The sequence below is a fragment of the Lissotriton vulgaris genome, chromosome 11, assembly GCF_964263255.1.
Source record: "Lissotriton vulgaris chromosome 11, aLisVul1.2, whole genome shotgun sequence".
Classification (NCBI taxonomy): Eukaryota; Metazoa; Chordata; class Amphibia; order Caudata; family Salamandridae; genus Lissotriton; species Lissotriton vulgaris.
This window is the reverse complement of record NC_141699.1, coordinates 163,977,784-163,996,517: the sequence shown is the minus strand read 5'-3', so window position 1 is coordinate 163,996,517 and position 18,734 is coordinate 163,977,784.

The window sequence follows — 18,734 nt, the reverse complement described above, 5'->3', positions numbered from 1 at the left end:
CGCAGATACGGCCCGGGTAACGCTCTGACGTGGTCTCACGTGTACGACAACCGTCACTCGCACATATTCGGATTCACTGCCCATTGACAGCAGCATGGATGTTTGCACTTCTTGGCGCCGACGCCTTCATGAATAAACTCACGCCCTGTGCGGCTTAGACTGACTGGGGTTTTGGAATTTCATACTTAGGTGCCGTCACATTCCTGGGCATTCTTATATATCACGGGCTTTTCAGCTCGGAAGGGAGCCACCATTTCACCCTGACTGATGATTGCAGGCCTCTGCACCCTTTCTTCCCTGCCATCACCCTCACTCACCCCCTGCAGCACTGCTGTTTTCCACTAATACTTAGAATTAGGGTTGCCTGCTTTCTCAGAAAAAAATGCCAGCCGTTTATTTACTTTTTGCTGTTCCCGAAGAGCTAAGAGCGGTAGGTGGAAAATAACTTGTGTAAAATTCTCAGTATTCTTTTGTAACACGACAATGATTACTCTGTTTGCTTTAACAATCATTTAGAAGCATTTCAGGCAGATATCCAATATTTTTCAAGCTATTTCTTCATGTGCTTGCAAATTCGGAATTCACTGCTCTTTCCCCATTTACTTACTGGCATGGAGATGAAAATACGGAGCAAGACTGTAAAATACCACCCTGGTGATAACCCTACTTAGAAGTTAGTATTGTCCCGATTTTTCTTCTGCAGCAGAAGGCCTTGCATCACCCAGGAGGGATGTAGAAGAAAGAGTAGCAGCACTTCTGATCAGGGAGCTGGTACTCGGAGGGGTGCGTGCACACAACCAACATGATTCACTAACATACCCACTATCATGTATAATCACAATCAACTATATGGTTCTGCACGTATAATATATATATAAATATGCACCCACACACCTGTCTATGTGTGTACATATATATATGTACATGGTATTTGTATAGCACAAATCTAGCCTGCATATTGTTAAAGACAAAGATACAGTCATTGGGTGACTGGAGAAGTAGCCAGGATGCCAGGCATAATGGCTTTGACACGGATGTAGCTGGTTTTGAAGATGGTGTGTGACAGTAGGGGGGGGAGGGGGGTCAGTGGAGTTCCATCAGGGTAACAATGAGGTGCTGATATTGCTTCAGGCCCTTGAAGAGGCATGCAACGGTATGTAGAGCAGCCAGTGTGAAATCTTGGAGGCCATGGTGCAGGGAATTGTCACCACCCAGATGGGAGAGTATGAAGCACTGAACATCAGTTTTGAAGTTTCTTTCTTGGAGGTAGGGTTACACTTTGTTTTATAGAGAGAGCTTGTTCTAATCTAGATCTAGACTGCAGCCGCTGTCGGCAGTAGGAGTTCCTGCAGGGCGGTGACGTGGGGAGGGGCAGGGTGGGGGGTAGTAATGTATGGATTACGGTGTTTAACAGGTAAGTAAACATATAAATAAATAAAACAAATTTCGTTGCGCACACTGCATCGCATTTGGTAATGCAGTGCGTGCAACGAAATTCGTTTTATTTATTTATGTGTTTACTTAACTGTTAAACTCCGTAATCCATACATTACTACCCCCCACCCTGCCCCTCCCCCCTCCCCACATCACCGCCCTGCAGGAACTCCTACTTCCGACCGCGGCTGCTAGACTGTCCTGGTTTTCTTGGCGATGTGTTCCTTGAGAGTGAGGTTGATGTCCAGGGTGATCCAGAGTGACTTACCACTGGGTGAGTGTTGGGTTCCAATCAGTTCAGGTTCAAGCCATTGAGCTGGGTCTAAACAAGATGTAGTTTGTTGGTGAATAGGAGGAATTCTATTTTGATGGTGTTGAAGTTCAGGTAAGGCAGACACTTGACATCCACATCTGGATGAGGAACAGGCAGTGTTTGAGGCATTGGATGTCTGCAAGGAGTAGGCTTTCAAGTAGGATTGTGTGTCATCAACATATTAGTAATTTGTGATGCAGTTCTTGGTGAATATACTTCCAAGGAGCTCTTTGTAGAGGTTGACAATGACAGGGACAAGATACATTCCTCAGGTACTCATCAAGTGAAAGGGATCTTGAGGGACTTGGAGGTGCACATGTGAATGAACTGGTGTCGGTCTGATATCTAGTCAATCAATCAATCAATCAGAGTACTTGTAAAGCGCGCTACTTACCCGTGAGAGTCTCAAGGCGCTATGGGGAGGAGGGGGGGGGGGGGGCTGCTGCTAATGCTCGAACAGCCAGGTCTTGAGGAGTCTACTGAAGGCGAGTAGGTCATGGGTCTGCCATATGTGGGTAGGGTGGGTGGTCCAGGTCTTGGTGGCGAGGTAGGAGAAGGATATGCCGCCGGAGGTCGTTCGTTGGATGCGGGGGACAGCGGCGAGGACGAGGCTGGCGGAGCGGAGCTGGTGGGTGGTGGTGTAGAAGCTGAGTCTGCTGTTCAGGTAGGCTGGTCCGGAGTTGTGGAGTTCTTTGTGTGAGTGGGTGAGGAGCTTGAAGGTGATCCTCATGTCGACAGGGAGCCAGTGTAGGTCTCTCAGGTGGGGTGTGATGTGGCTGCGGAGGGGGACGTTGACGACCAGTCGGGTGGAGGCGTTTTGGATGCATTGTAGTCGTCGTAGGTGTTTGGCTGGGATTCTTGCGTTGAGTGCGTTGCCGTAGTCCAGTCTTGTGCTGACGAGGGCCTGTGTCACCGTTCTTCTTGTTTCGATCTGGATCCACTTGTAGATCCTGCGGAGCATGCAGAGGGTGTTGTAGCAGGAGGAGGAAACGGCGTTGACCTGCTTAGACATGGAGAGGGAGGAGTCGAGGATGAATCCTAGGTTGCGTGCATGGTCAGTGGGTGTTGGTGCTGTTCCCAGTGTGGTCGGCCACCAGGATTCATCCCAGCCTGAGGGGGTGGGTCCGAGGATGAGGACCTCTGTCTTGTCCGAGTTCAGCTTCAGACGGCTGCTCCTCATCCAGTCGGCGATGGCCTTCATTCCCTCGTGGAGGTTGGTTTTGGCGGTGTGTGGGTCTTTGGTGAGAGAGAGGATGAGCTAAATTATCGACATATAAGAATTTCACTGAAACTATAACATACAAGAAAATTCAACAGTACATTGCTTTCAATCTAAATCATTCTGTCAGGAGAGCGATGGTTCTGTTCCGGTTCGGTATTTTACCAGTCAAAACTGTAACAGCCAAATGGCACTTAAAGGAAAACTCTAAATGTAATTTGTGTAATGGAGGAGAGCAAGATGTCGAGCATCTAATGTTTGCCTGTCCAAATCCAAAGGTGGTAACGGCAAGGAAGCGGTACTTGCAAGCCATACACATTAAATGTAGGATTAACTCAGCAAATGAACTGATCACTCTATGTAAATTCCCGCCAAATGAATTTGTCTGTCATAACTTTTATACATTTTTAAAATCTTTTTTAACATTGTATTAGCACAAGAAATTTTACTGTTGTAAATAATCTGAATTTTATGTTTAAAATATTTGTGGTCCTCAGTTGAGTACCAAAGCAAATAAAAATAAAATAAACTAAAAAAAAAAAAAGAGGATGAGCTGGGTGTCATCGGCGTAGGAGATGATGTTGAGGTTGTGAAGGCGGGCCACTTGTGCGAGGGGGGGCCATGTAGACGTTGAACAGCGTCGGGCTGAGAGATGAGCCCTGGGGGACGCCGCAGTTGATGTCGGTGGCTTCGGATCGGAAGGGTGGGAGGCGGACGCTCTGGTTTCTGCCGGATAGGAAGACGTGGTCCAGTCAAGGGCCTTCTCTTGGATTCCGGCTTCTAGGAGGCGTGTCTTTAGAGTGCGATGGCAGACCGCGTCGAAGGCGGCTGACAGGTCCAGGAGGATGAGGGCTGATGTTTCGCTGTTGACTAGTTAGCGCCTGATGTCGTCTGTGGCGGCGATGAGGGTTGCAGTGCTGTGGTTTCGTCTGAATCCGGACTGGGACGGGTCCAAGATGTTATCTTCCAGGTGGCGGGCCAATAGCATGTTGACGATTTTCTGAATGACCTTTGCCCGGGAATGGGAGCAGGGAGATGGGCCGGAAGTTCTTGAGATCCTTGGGGTTCGCCTTGGGCTTCTTGAGGAGGGCGTTGATTTTGGCGTGCTTCCAGCTGTCCGGGAATGTCGCTGTTTCAAAGGAGATGTAGATGACCTTCTGTAGGTGGGGTATCAGGCGGTTGGCGCTGGTAGTGTTCACAGGGGAGGTGGAGTCTGGCGTAGTCGGCGTGGTCGTGGTGTTGAAGCTGTCGTGAATATCAGTGATCTTGCGGTCGAAGAAGATGGCTAGTGAGTCACACAGTTCTTGTGAGGGCTGGATGTTGTTGGCATTGGCGCTGGGGTTGGAGGAGGACATTGCTAGTAAATCACATTCGAAGAAGAAGATGGGCTGGTTGATGGTTCTTAGGTTGTTTGAGATGCCTGGAAATTTCAGTTTGCTGAGGTCATCTTTATCTGTGATCAGGAGGGTGTTTGCAATGATTTGCACAACATCTGTCTGAAGCCAAATTGATAGTCATGCAGGAGATGGTTGGTGTTCATGTGATCTGAGATTTTGCCTTGACTACATTTTTGATGATCATGCCAATGAAGGGTAGGCAAGTGATAAAATTGTCGCTGTAGTTGGTGAGTTCATTAAGATCTAGTGTGAGGTCTTTCTTCATGAATGGGAGGCTCTGACCTGTCTTTACAGTTTCTGTAAAAAATGCCTTGAGTTGGGGGTGGCACTGTCTATGGTGGGTATGGGTGAAGGAGCTTCCACAGAGAGGCCTTTAGTGAAAGACAAGGATGATAAATCATTCTCATAGTAGGTGACTTTGAAGGAGTTGAGTATGTTGGTGGGATCTGCGAGAGATGGGGGTTTGAAAGATGACTTTTGTATGATACAGCACAGAGTGGTGGGTGTCAGAGAAGAAGCAGATAGTTAGTATTGCACTTTTCTGTTAATAATATTTACTTGCATTTTGTGCAAGACCAAGAGGACTTCTGGATGATAGTGAGGCCTCCTCCCTTCGCATGTGTGTGGGAAACCTTCTAGATGCTGTAATCTGAGTGAACAAGCACATGTAGGAGGTGCTAGGGTATGGAGGTGAAGCCATATTTCTGAGATGAAGATTGCATCTAAGGTTGTGATAGGTGATAAGATCTGAGTTGCCTACATAGTTAAGTACTGCAGAACGTGCCTTCATGAACAGATGTTAGAGCACATATTTTGCAGTTTGAGAGTGTGTGGGGATTTGTTGCATGTTCAATTAGTTGGGTCAGTGTGTTTCGAGGATACAGCGTGAGTACTTTTGTTGTCTTGCCCTAGATGTGATTGGGGGTATGGATAGTGGAAGATGCTGGACTGGGACAGGATGAGGGCATACCTTAAATGTGCTAGCAGAAGTTTCATTGGAGCAGGGGTTCTAGCCTAAGGCACATCCTGGCATTAACAGGGCCAAACAGGTGATATCTTTGTCTGTGTGTGCCCTTTGCTATATGGATGCCCAGCTGGTGGGATACGCCTAGTTCACTGAATAACTAGAGAAAACATTAAGGCTCAGGTGGAAACCAGTGATTACAATCACTGTAGTGATGGATACCTGCATAGGCAAGGATGTTGCTTCCCGTTTAGATAGGTACTGGGGGATGAGATTCATTTTCAGGTTTCTTCTTTTCAAGATGGTTTTGTCAAATCCAGTCCTGTCACTTCTCTGTAGATGAGGATGTTAGGAAATTCAGAGATGTCACTTTATGTAGAGTTGGATGCTGGCAAATGAAGTCCTCATGTCTGTCTGTCTTCTTTTTTTTTTAAAAAAAGGAGTTGACTGCAAACTAAGTCTGGGCGGTGAACTTCACTCTGCCCACGGAGATATCCGCACTGCGTGGAGCTAGCAGAGTTCTGAAAAACTCTACTCCGCATAGCGGAGTTTTTTCCTTGCTCGTGTTCGTCAACGTCACGTTGGCGAGCGTGAGCGAGAAAAATCCACCTCCCAGCGAGATTTTTCCTCGTTCGAGATCGTCAACATCAAGTTGGCAAGCGTGGAAAATCAACCTCCCGGCAAGATTTCTCAATGCAATTGGTCAGATTTCTCATTCCGAGTGGCCGCATGTGCCTGCGACTGCTCGTGTTGAGAAACTGGCCTTTTGCATTGAGAAAGCTGCGGCTCGGGTAAAAATCTTCTTGAGCGGCAGAAAGGAAGCAGCGCCCGCTTGCACTGTGCATGGTGCCATTCGCGATGATTGCACAGTGCAGACAAGCACCTAGCACTAATAATCACTGCAAACAGCATTTATCACACACACTCTGCCACTTGTGGAACTCTGCGTAGCGGAGTATTTTGTTTGCACTTCGCAGAGTTCTGCATAGGAGAACTCTGCGAACTCTGCTCAGGAAACCAATAAAGTAACTTTCTATAGAGATCAGAAAATCAATGATACAATTTCCTGCAGAGATTTAGTTTGTGAAATCAGCATGCATATTGCAGAGACACCAATAGTGCCTCTGTAGTTATCACTGGGTCAGAATTCCCATTGAAAAGGCATTTTTGTTTTCTTAATAATTGTGGCACTCTTTGATGAATAGGCACAAAACGTTCCAAAATATGTTCATCTGATTTGGGTTCACTATCAAAAGTTTCATGCAGATCCATCAAAAGAGAGTAGGACAAAAAAAGAGGATTTCAAAAGGTGTTTTTGGCACTTTAATTCCCATAGGAACATTTGCTCTTCAATACAGAAAAAATGCTTACTGGAATTACACTAAACTGGCATGAAAGTAGAATTTTACTGAGGGAAGTACTTTTGTTTTTTTGGTGTAAATTCGTTCAGTAGTTATAGAGAAATTACTGTTTAAAAAAGATTTCTGGTGGCCTTTAAATGGTTAAAAGGTTTGTGATATGAGTACTGCTAGTTCACTGCAGTCTGGTAATCCGGGTTTGTGGACCTACAGCTAACTCAAATGTAAAGAATATGTAAATCTGATTGGATAAGGGAGGCTTTTCTACCATCATCTATTTCGGTTCAGTGGACTGCAAGCACTCTCATTGACTAGCCGCAACTTGGAGAAAAATGTTGCAGTGTGGATTACCGGACTCGTGGACTCGGTGCCCCAATCTTGCACAATTAAACTGAAGGAGCCATAAGGGAACATGTGATCATCCTGGGCCCTTTGCTTACTTAGGTGGAGGAGGATCCGCAAAAGGAACACCCTTAAGCCAAAAACATTAAAAATAAGTAAATTTTGCTGTGGAGTTTATGGAACCCAGGGTAGGGTTTATAACCCCCAGTGGACTCCAAAGTTCTGAAAACCCTGCCTTAATGTCTTCCAACCCCTGACAAGTGCTCATTGACCCATATTGGACCCAGTACTGGGTCTGCAGACCCTTGAGAGGTTCAACATTGGTCCAGGACCTTTAGTCATCCGAAGGCGGTGCGCTCTGGGGGTTGGATGCCCATGAATGACCCGCTGTGCATGGCCAAATGCTGTGCACAGTAGGGTACAGTATACTTTCATAGAAGTTAGATATATAAAATGATAAAACCTCCAGAAATTCAAATATACTTTCAACGTAAGCTTTTGTAAAAGTCAAGATTCATCAGATTCTCCTGAGGTTGTGTCTTGGAGTAAAAACGTTTGAAAGTCACCCTGAAGTTGTAACATTTTTCACAGAACTTTACGAAGGTTGTAAAATAAAATGCCACCCCTTAACACATCACAGCCAAACTTGAAGCCAGAGTGTCACAGGGACCTTGCACCAACATAAGGCTATTGCTGAATCTAATGACTCTGGTACAGGAAGTTCAGCGCTCAGTGCCGCGTTCATAGACTGCTTGGACAAAGGCAGAGGAGAACAGCGTCCTCTTCCTATTCGTAGCGCCTGTTTGCGAAAAGTAACATTCATCTCAGCCCGCTCTTGCCAGCCGTCCAATCTGTGCAAATACAAACTGGAACTGTGCATTGCACAAGGTAAGCTTTCTAGTTCGAATTTAAGCCTCATATTAATATTAAAACAAAAGATTCTTTTCATCAGTGTAACATATATGTTTCTCTTCTGTTTGAGGTGAGTAGCAAAATATTTGTACTTCTTTCACTTGGGCTGTGCATTCATTTCAGACAGTGGCACTTGGCTTTATAAAGAGTTCCCTTGGGAGGGAGTAACCAGGAGGGTAGCACTTGGTGGGAGCATGAAGGGATAAGGGGATACAGCAACATTGACTATGTCGAAACTCTATGGAGCACCCTGCAACTTCAGGGGCTACATACAAACAGGGTGGACGCCGGCCCAGGAGTACTGCTGCCCTCCTCAAGTACCCAGTGGTGTAGCTGGGAGGGGGGGGACTATACGCCCCGGGCGGCACTCATTTTGGGGGTGGTGGAGGTGATGAAGGTAGTGTCTCTCAACTACCACCACCCCCCCCCCCCCAAAACAAGTAGTCCGTCATCGTCTGCCCCCTCCTCCCCTGCTCTTACCTGTACCGAGCGGCAAATTTAGGGGCAGTATGTCTAGCTATGCCACTGCAAGCACTCTCATACAAACTCTGTACAATCAGGAGGAGTCCAATTAAACAGATTTATCTGGGGGTGGTGGGGGGGTCAGGATGCAGTTTACCCAAAGGGGTGCAGATAAAAAAGACCACCACCCCATCTACTACTATAATCAGCTTCCATCCAGCTGTTAGGAATGTCAGTGTCTGGTCATGGGTGCACTAGCCACCCATATTACATAGCTTCAGTGTGTCCCTGTCACTCAGCAGGGTCTACCAATCTTTTGGTGAGCAGCATACCAAAATCACACCGAAAACTTGTCTGGGGGCTTTTTGGAACACAGTTCTACATCACAAGAAAACATTACTGACCTCACAGATTGAGGAGATGGTTGCAGGGTTGCAACGCAGACCCCTGTGACGTAGGGAACAGGGGCGGATTGGCAAGGCGGGCATTCGGGAATGGGCCGAAGGGCCGGTGCCTCAGTGCCCTCTGTGGGCCGTTTTTTTTCTCCCCTGTCCCAGTCCACAGAGAGTGGACAAGGAAAGGGGAGAAAAAAAACCGGCCCACAGAGACAGAGACTAAGAAAATGAAAGCAGCCTCGCTGTGCAGCCAGACAGCGATTGTCAGCTGTGGGCTCTCCTTCACCCCTACCCTGCCAAGCAATCAAGCTGAGGCTGGGCTGGGGAGGGGTGATTGTTTGCCATAATCGGCCTCCCTGGGGGCCAGGTGTTTGGGCCTTTGAGCCATTTGCACCTCGGCCCCCTGGCGCCCATGCAGCCCAGAAACGGTGTTAGTCTTAACACCTCGCCCACAGCCCTTCACATTCAGGGCATAGTGGGCGAGGAAGAATGGGTCTTGCTGTGGGGGCCTTGTGATGTTTGGAATTTTTTTGTTTTATTTATTTATTTATGCGATTTTATATAGCGCGGACTTTACCCGAAGGTGTCAGAGCGCTTCACACTAGGAACAGCAATAATACATGAGGAGAAAATTATAAGTGGACAAATTACAAAAGCAAACGTTAAGTTACATGAATTAAAAGTGACAATAGTGAGCAACCAAAATACAAGAGGAGCAAACGGTGCATTACAGGAGGAAAAAGAGATATGTGTGCAGGTTACAAAAGCGTTCAAAATACAAGTAGAGGTATAATACTGCAATTAATGGCAGACACTCCAGCACAAGAACAAACGTTACGTAGGCAATGGTGGCACTTGTGCAAGTATCTAAAGCAAACAAAAGTGAGAGGAGCAAACAGTGTGTTACAAGAGAAAAGTGACTTGTGCAAGTTACAAAAGGGTACCATACACAGGTACAAGGGTAATACTACAGTAAATGGTAAACACTCAAACTGCCAGAACACATTGGGAAGGCGCTTCCCATGCACCAGCTTCACCTCAGCCCCTCCCCCCCCCCCCTGGCTACCTGGCTACCTTGGATGACCCAGAAAGCTGTGTTTTGTATTCCCCTGCCAGGACATTTTCCCAAGGCCTGGAGGGTTGATTAATTTACTAATTGCAGGGGCCTTACCTCTGTTCATGTGCTCCTGAGCTGAAGGTCTGGGGAGGGCTGAGTAGGTTAGTAATAGCAGGGGCTTTGCTGTTTTTCAGGTGCTCCTGTGCTGGAGGGCTGGAATAATTTTGTGACAAAAAGGGGCCTTGCTATTTTTTTTAGTTGCTCAGCATGTAGACCATTGTCACCTTGGCCCTGTGTCGTGTGCAAGAACAGTATCCTCCCACTTTCATTCCTTGTCTGTGCAAATGGTGTTAAATGAAAGGACACGCCCCTTGAATGTGGGCCACGCCCCTTAAATATGGGCCACGCCTCTTGAATGTGGGCCACTTTTTTCGTCAGTGCCCGGGCCGAATTGTGATCCCAATCCGACCCTGGTAGGGAACCCAACAATTCAGGGGTCCCTCAACCTATCAAAGGGGCCCCTATTCAGCCGAATACTCTTAGTTATAGGAGACTCAGGGAACCCTCATAAAATTCTGCAGGAGGACTTGTTATTTTGTGTTCCGCCACTGGCTGGTTGACACATGGACATTGAACCAGGGATTTTTGTTATTTTTTTAGCTACTGCCTAAAGATGCCATCTTTTATATAGAGTCTGCATACTATGTCATGTCTCAAACTAGGTACTTGTGCATGAAACCATTACTTTTATCTTAAAATGGTACAAAAGCCTAGGATGCTTACGTTTTTTTTAAATATATTATGGACAATCATAACACTTGCTATATATACACCATATTTTTTAAATCTGCATCTTAGTAGATTGAAATAAATACAATTTGGTTATATGTATGTGGCATTCTATGAAAACCTACAAGCAAATAAAAAAATTGCATTTTTGAAAAACTACACTTGCAAGCAGCACACACCCAAGGGAATAAGAGAATTCTACCCTACTACCAGGTAGTAAGTATGCACGATTTTAGTAAAAGGCAACATAGGCAATGTGTTGAATTACAAAAAAACGCATCTCTTTAAAAATGTATCTGGGACAACCCTCGACCAGATGCTCTTCAGTGCCCACTAGTGGGAAAGCCTGGAAGATCCTGGCGGTTGGCAGCGCCATTAGGGCCATCACGAGGGGATGAGAGAGGGCTGCCCCAGACCATTCTCTTTCCAAGGCCCTACTCTCCCTAAGCAACATTTTATGGATAGATTTGTAATTGCAAGCAAGCTATTCATCCAGCTTGTGTGGTCGGGCCACTAGATGGCATCAGGCGTCTTTTCTTTCATTGAATTTTTTTATTGTTTGGAAATAGATGATGCTCTTTTGCACCTGGCCAAAATGGAACACGCATCCAGAGGGCCCGCATTAGGGGGGTCATTAGGATGGCGGACGGACCTGCGTCCGTCCACCACCCCAGGGGTAGAGGAACCATCCGCATGGGCAGAGGCGGTCCCTCCATGCAAATTAGGGTGTGACTGCCACCCTGGCGGTCACATCCCGTGTATTTAACCTTGCGGCGGGTGCTGGTTGAAGCAGCACCCGCCGCAAGGTTAAAAATGCATGTATTGCATTTACATGCACAAAGCGGCAGGCACCGCGCTGCGCCTGCCGCTTTGTTCATGTAAATGCTGGGGGGTACCATAGGTACCCCCCCATGTGCACCCCCCACACCCTGCAACCTGGTGGCCCGCAACGGGCCCCAAAACTGAAAAGACCACATGCTTTTCCACGGCGGAAAAGCCGCCGTGAAAAAGCATGTTTCCTGCCCCATCTTAATTTATTTATTTGTGCATTTTTATATAGCGCGGACTTTACCCGAAGGTGTCAGATCGCTTCACAATAGGAACAGAACTGATGGCCGGCGGTGTCTGATAGACACCACCACCATATAGAGCTTTTCCGCAACGGTCGGAAGGAGACCGCGGCGGAAAAGCGGCGGACGGTTTTCCCGTCCGCCGATGACCCCCCAGCTATCCTAATCTGGCGGGGGTCTTTGGAGGCACTGCTGCGGTGATTCCGCATCCTCCGGGCCGGCGGTGGCTTCCGCCGGCCCGGAGGATGCGGAATCACCGCAATCCTAATCTGCCGCTAGGTTTTGGACTCAGGCCTCGTACTGACTTTCGAAAAATGTGAGCTGCGCGAGGAGCACCTTTTCCCACGGCCCTCTCACCTCGCTTACGTACTGTTTCGTCGTGTAAGAAAGGGGCGCAGCAGACGTTCAGTTGGGTAAGTTCTAATGGTATGCTCTAAATGGCCACCTGGGTGCACAAAGATTCTCGTGATAGCTGTTTGCAGCACCGAAATCAGTGTGTCACGGGCCCCTGTGCAAGGAAGGAAATGCCCTCCCACCGGCCGCTGTTTAAACTATGAAATGCAGCAATAATCAGAGTTCAGTGGGCCCTCAGGCCTCTGTGCCCAGGTGCCACTGCGACTGCTGCACTGCCACTGATAGAAGAAACGACCTTGAGGGTTTGGAAGATGTTGCTGAACTCCGGTTTCCCCCTTTTAAACAATGATGCACCATTGCCTTTTCCCTCTTTCATCTGTGTATAGGCGCATAAAATCAGATTATCGTCTCATAACTGTTTCCAATGTGTAGACGTTGGAAAAAATGCAAAATAAAAATGCATTGCGGTCGTCACTATGTTTCGTATTTTAGGGTTTAAAGTGTGTGTTTTTTACATGGATGTACATGCACAGGGCTGCGCCTGGGAAGCCGGCTGGCTTCCCAAACTGAGAAGTGCTCTCGGTATCTCAAGATGTCGCCGAATGTTGCAGGGCTAATTTTAGCCTTTAGAAAGTCAAGCGCTGTAGAAAAAGGCAGATAATTAAGGGGGAGTAGGAAGAATAATAATTGGAGAAGAAATTGCAGAGTAGGGATTTAGGTCAACATTCACCCTGGGCGGGAGGCTTCATGCATGTGCGCGCGTGCAGCTGTTCCGAGTGAACCTGCCCCTGGCCCCTTCCACTGCATCACATCAGCCCCTGTCGGGTTATAAAAGAGCGATCTCCAGACAGAAGGTCCTGTTGAAATGGGTCAGAGTCAGGCACAAACCAAGGGTGTCTGTTCCTCAGGGTAGGCCCTTCCTGCCGCAGAACCGTGTATGACTGAAAACACAAATTGGGCTATCGTTAGATTTGACCATGTGGAAGTCAGAGATTTCAACCAATGAGCTCAAAGTGAGACTCCATCAGCCTGGAAAGCACCAAACACTTTCTTAAGGTAGGGAGGACCAAGCCAGCGCTTCCACTGCCAGATCAGTGATGGGTCTGGCACTGGGAGGCCACATTTCCCCAGCTTTGGCTATGCTGCAGTGGCTTCCAGTGAAGCAGTGCGTCGCATGCAAATCTCTCTGCTTTGCCCTTAAGACAGTTTACTCTCCAAGTCGTTCACCGTGGTCCAATCCTTTCAACTGGTATATTCCAAACCGGCTGTTGACCTGAAATTACATTTCATTTTGAAGTCCCCAAAAAGAATTTCAGAACCTATGGCGGGAATGAATAGGATTTGCAGACATACGTTTGGCACACTCTTGACGCCGGTGTTTGCCCTTCAGTAATATCTATTTTGGGGGGTGGAGGGACCCCTTGTATCCCTGCTTCCCTCCCCACCTATCCACGGGCTTTTTACCACATCCAACTGCAGCGATGTTTAATTGGGTACTGCAGTGCAGGCGGCGAAATGCCCAGCAACAAAAACAATGCGCCACAAAGTCTACATACCTTGCCTTCTCTTTTTCTGCCGCAATCAAGAGGAATGCCCGACTTCTCTACCTGCAGCAGGAAGTCAACATAAGTCATTTCAGAAAAGCCTTAAAAACATTGGGCCTCATTTATGAAAAGTGTCGCATCGCTGGACAAAATCAGCAATCCAACACTATTGAATGCGCCCTCCATGCGATACCATGCGTGCTCTGTATTTATACTACGGCATTCCATGTCACAAGGATTGAAAAGGTTTGTCAGGAATCCTGATGTATCTGTTGGCGCAGTAATGACACATTGCTGGAGAGTGTCGCAAAAGAGACGAAACTCCAGCAATGACTCATTACGCATGGGCGAGTCCCATGGAAAGGGCCTGCGTCACAGCAGGATTAAGGAGTTGATGCAGTGAAGTCATAGAAGTGGCGCAGTGAAATCTCATAGATTTCACTGCACCACTTCTACAAGCCTTTTTTTGCATGGGAACGCCCACCCTGCATACATTATACCTGATTCAGGTGTAATGTAGCGTAGTGTTTTACAAAGTGGCGCATCTGCCTAGATGCGTCACATTTTTTATATAGGGCACAGCTTGACGCATTGTTTATGCAGCCGCAGCGACACAAAAAAGTGACGCAACATCGACGTAAGGCCTCATACATAAGGTCCCTTCTTCCTTCTCCTTTTCTATCTCACCAGCCTCATCTGGACACGGTCTACCGTTGGCTGTTTGGATCAGTTGGTTTGTCTTAGCACCAAGATACCCCTAGGGGTGAACTCCGCTATAAAAGTACTCGACCTAACCTAACCATGGCTCTTTTACTCACTGGTAAGTAAGTTCTTATCAAGTTTTCTGGATACCTACAATGACCATGTATTGAGCAGATTTCAGTGGGGATTAGTCTCATATTTGATGGCAATTCTGAAAAACCAACTTCATTTTACTGTTTGGCTGGTCAATGAGCCCTGTGCTCCCAAACAATAGGACATTTAATCCCCACAGTCTTTCAAAAACCATTTACTAAATAATACAGAGGAAAAGATCCTGTTGCCACCCTTTCCCCCAGTTCGCCATCTTTAGATTTACCTCTGGAAGCTTCCTTTAAATTCACCCTCCGGGTCCAGCATAACGCAGCTGCATTTTTCCTGTAAGAACACCTCACCACGGCCATACTGCTCATTTTGTCTTTCTGGATTTTTTTTCTAGTATCCTCTGATGTAAGGGACTGATTTCAGAGCAGAAGTTGCCATCACTCAACCATGTGCCTGTGCCCCATTCTAATCTCACCCTAATGCAGCGTGGAGCTAGTTTGAAGATTTTTGTCAGGGCTGATTTGGATTTCCATTCCTAGCCCCACTGCTCTTTATTGTAACAAATGGGTATTTTCTTCTCTGCATTATTTCTCTTAAAAAAATCCTGCCCTCTGAACTGTCACCGACTGATTCAATGAACAAGAGATTTTGAGATGGGGCCACTGATGACAAAAGGAAGCAAAAAGGGAAGCAAGGCTCTCTTGATAGTCATGCATGTGAGTCCCCTCCTCCCTAGGACAAGCTGCAACCACAGTCTGACCTCGGGTGAACCCCGCTGGGACAACATTTGTAGAGGCACCAAATGAACAAATGAAGATCCAAATGTATATATAGTCACAATCTTTAATGCTTTAACATCTCAAAACAATTGCTTGGTTCAGGCCAGGAAAACATGGGTCTTCACATCTAAAGCATACTATGGTCCAAATAGGAAGGAACGCTTCTCGAGCCCACGATATGGCTAAAAGAACCAGCCAAAGCATCACGCAGCCTATCGGCAAGTGATAATTCAGAAGTTTGTATTGATATTCAGTCTTATTTTGTTGCTGTTGTTTTTATCTTTTCATTATTGACACTGCTAGCATTTTGATCACAACACCCATGTTGGCTAAATTATTTCAATGCTCTGGATCAATTGTTTTTTTGATAGTGCAGTAATGATGGCTTAAAAAAATTGAACATCCCTGTGCTATTTCATGGCGAGTCCATGCATGAACCAAAAGAACCCTACATTAAAATGGCCTGTTAGTCGTTTGTATTTCAAACACACAACCACACAGACTTGGCCACTTGATTTGTCTAGAGTCTGCTTATTCATATCTTTCATGCATTCTGGTCTAGAAAGGTCTTCTGTGGTGGGAACATCTTTTCAGAGCTCAGCATGCACCATTGCAATTTTAAAAAGTGTACAGTGTAGTGATGTAATCCTGTTCAAGGGATTTCTACTCTGTTGAACAATCCTTTCCAATTATCCCCCATTCCAGTATCCTGCCATCTTTTGGGCTGATCCTAGCCATCTGCACTTTCTTTGAAACTTTTCTTCCCTGGGATTTATTTTCAGTCCTTCATAGCACGGCTTTAATGCATTTTGTGTTTTGAAAATTATTTTCTTATAGGGGTGGTCCATTTCGTTCATACATTTCTTTTTTGTTCAGACTATGTCCTTTCATGTTCTGTCCTAGCTTCCATCCTGGTAGTCCATCTTGGCGTTTACAGCAGAAGTCAGCCTTCCTTTCAGGGTCCTGGTTCTCAGTTTTAGGCTTCAGGTCCACATACTTTGCTTCATGTAGCACCTCTGAAACACCTCTCACAACAACACTTCTGTGTGTTTCAAGCCCCACCTACAGGTTCTTACACCCATCATGCTCTTCCAGACTGTGTGTCTCAGGTTATACTTTGGGGTTCAATGCATACCGCTTCATCCTACATTTTCCTTTCCAGGCTGCACCTCAAAATTATTTGTCTCAGGCTGCACTGTCGTATTCTGGGCACTAGGCTGTATCGCTGGTTTCACCTGCAGGTATCGGGACAGCTCCAGGATCTATGGATCCCAAACCTCTGTGCATTGGGCTGCACACCTGAGCTCTGTTGCAGCCCCACCTGCCTCGGTGGCCTGCCTGGGACAGCATAACTACATCCTAGCATTTGCATTGTTATTGGTACATCGCAAATTGTATTGTCAATGGTGGCATTTATCTGTCCCTTTCCATAACAGTCTCCTCTCCAGCTACTTTATATTTCCTCTAATTCTGGCTTTCTCAGGGCACCTTGCAAAAAGGCTAGTGGGTGCACCTGGAACGGCTGAAAATAGTTGTGTCCTTTATCTCTTTCAATCCCTCTGATTCTATACTGGATCTTCATCAGCTGAGGAACCTAAGAAATGCTCTGTGCCCAAACTGGATGCATTTTTGGCTGCAGAGGCAACATCTTTCATTATCTTCAAGTTGCTGACCAGTTTCTCCCCTGGTTAGCTCAGGCTAGACTCACACATCGACTCATACGCCCGGACTGCTCCTTCTGTTTATCTTTCATGGAAGTTCTTCTAGGGGCTTGTGCTGTTTCTAATCCACTGTGGGTCCATTTAGGAATACTCTTTGTCCCTGACACTCCCTGGGGGGTGTGACTTCTCCACCATTCCAAGGTTCTTGGTTCTGGCCTCTCTTTGACCGTCCTTGAAGCCCGGTAGCTTATTTACTGCCAGAGACAAAGGAGTAGGGATGCACAAAAATAAAGGTATATTGACTCTTAAACATTGGACAGAACAGACTTTCTTTACAGTGATGCCACCAGCTCCTGAAATGTCTCCCAGTCCTCTAAATATCAAATTATGGGTCACAGAACAGCTCTTGATCCTGTGAGAGATTCCCTCTAGACCTTATGCCAGGCGCTCTTTGAAACGACCACTCTGGTGAAATTATCACCCATGTTTTAAATTCACCGGATGAGAAAATATTTATTATGTTTTAGACTCCCATTACAGTAATGCAAGCAAGACCAAGACGTCATTCAGCAGTGTTATGGTGAACGGCCTTCTTCTCGGGGAAACAGTGTTTACAACGCTGAGATTGCATTGCGCTATCATTACAACGGGGTTGTTACTACGACTGGATGTTAGTACGCAGTGCAATTACATCGCAAGTTATTACGACTTGCACTAGGGGGCACTCAGGTATTGGAAATAAATTCCAACACCTTCCTTACTGTTGCGCAAACTAGAGTAGGAATAGTAATGAATACTATTCCTATGTCCAGCGCGCCTCCTAGTGCAAGTCGTTGTAATGGCTTGCGATGTAAATGCATCGCGTACTAACAACCATGTTGTAATAGTACGCGATGTTATAGCATGCATTGTAACATGCTATAGTCGTTCTCTCACCACCTCAGCTCGATGAGCCCATAAATAGTGCTGGTTAATTTTGAATCTTTGTTATAGTGCAAACCGCACAAGGCTCTGGCTAACCCTTTATGTCCATCTGCAGTGAATGCACAGGTATAGTGAGATATATTCCCCCATATTTGACACAAAGATTTGAGTGTGCCTTACAAGGATTGCACAGAGATTTACTTTGAAGCAATTGTGTTTTTTTGGTCACAATAACATGGCCTGGATGCACTGCATTGGTGGCAGCGATGGGCCTGGTGATCAAAGGCATTCGATTGGTCAGAGTAATTGGTCTTGTGGGTAATGGTTCTAGAGCGATCATTCTGGAGATCCCATGCACTTTATTGACTTATGGACTGCTGACTGGAAGTGAATACAATTGCATTTATCTCTGAGTCTGGCATTGTCTGTTGGGAGAGAACAGGTATTGAGATCAATGGCAATGAATTGAGTAGAAATCGATATGTCTGAATATCAATGGCTCCTCACTAGTTTGAAAGCAGTTGATCTGGAGACCGATGATAATCCAAAGATTGGAGCTCTATGACTCAAAAGATCAACTGTCGCATTTGCCGAAGAACAACAGCTATAGCGATAGAATATGATGAGCCTATGGGCGAAAACCCTTGACTACTACAGTGCAGGATGTTTTCACGATGGCTTAGACACCATGAACTGGAAGCAAGGAAATCTTTCCTTGTACAAATCTGCTCACTTAGAGCCGCGGTAAATGTTTACTTTTACTCCTCAAGTTAAGAGGGAAGCGTGTGATCCAGCACCAACCAAGCCCACATTTTTTTAATTACTCTTATGACTTACTCTTTCTCTTGATCCTCCAATCTGGCTAGTACACGAAAGAGTTAGTGGTGTACTTTCATTAAACAGTGCAACCAATTGGCTAAAAAATGAGGATCAGGGATTGCTAGCCAAGTTCAAGG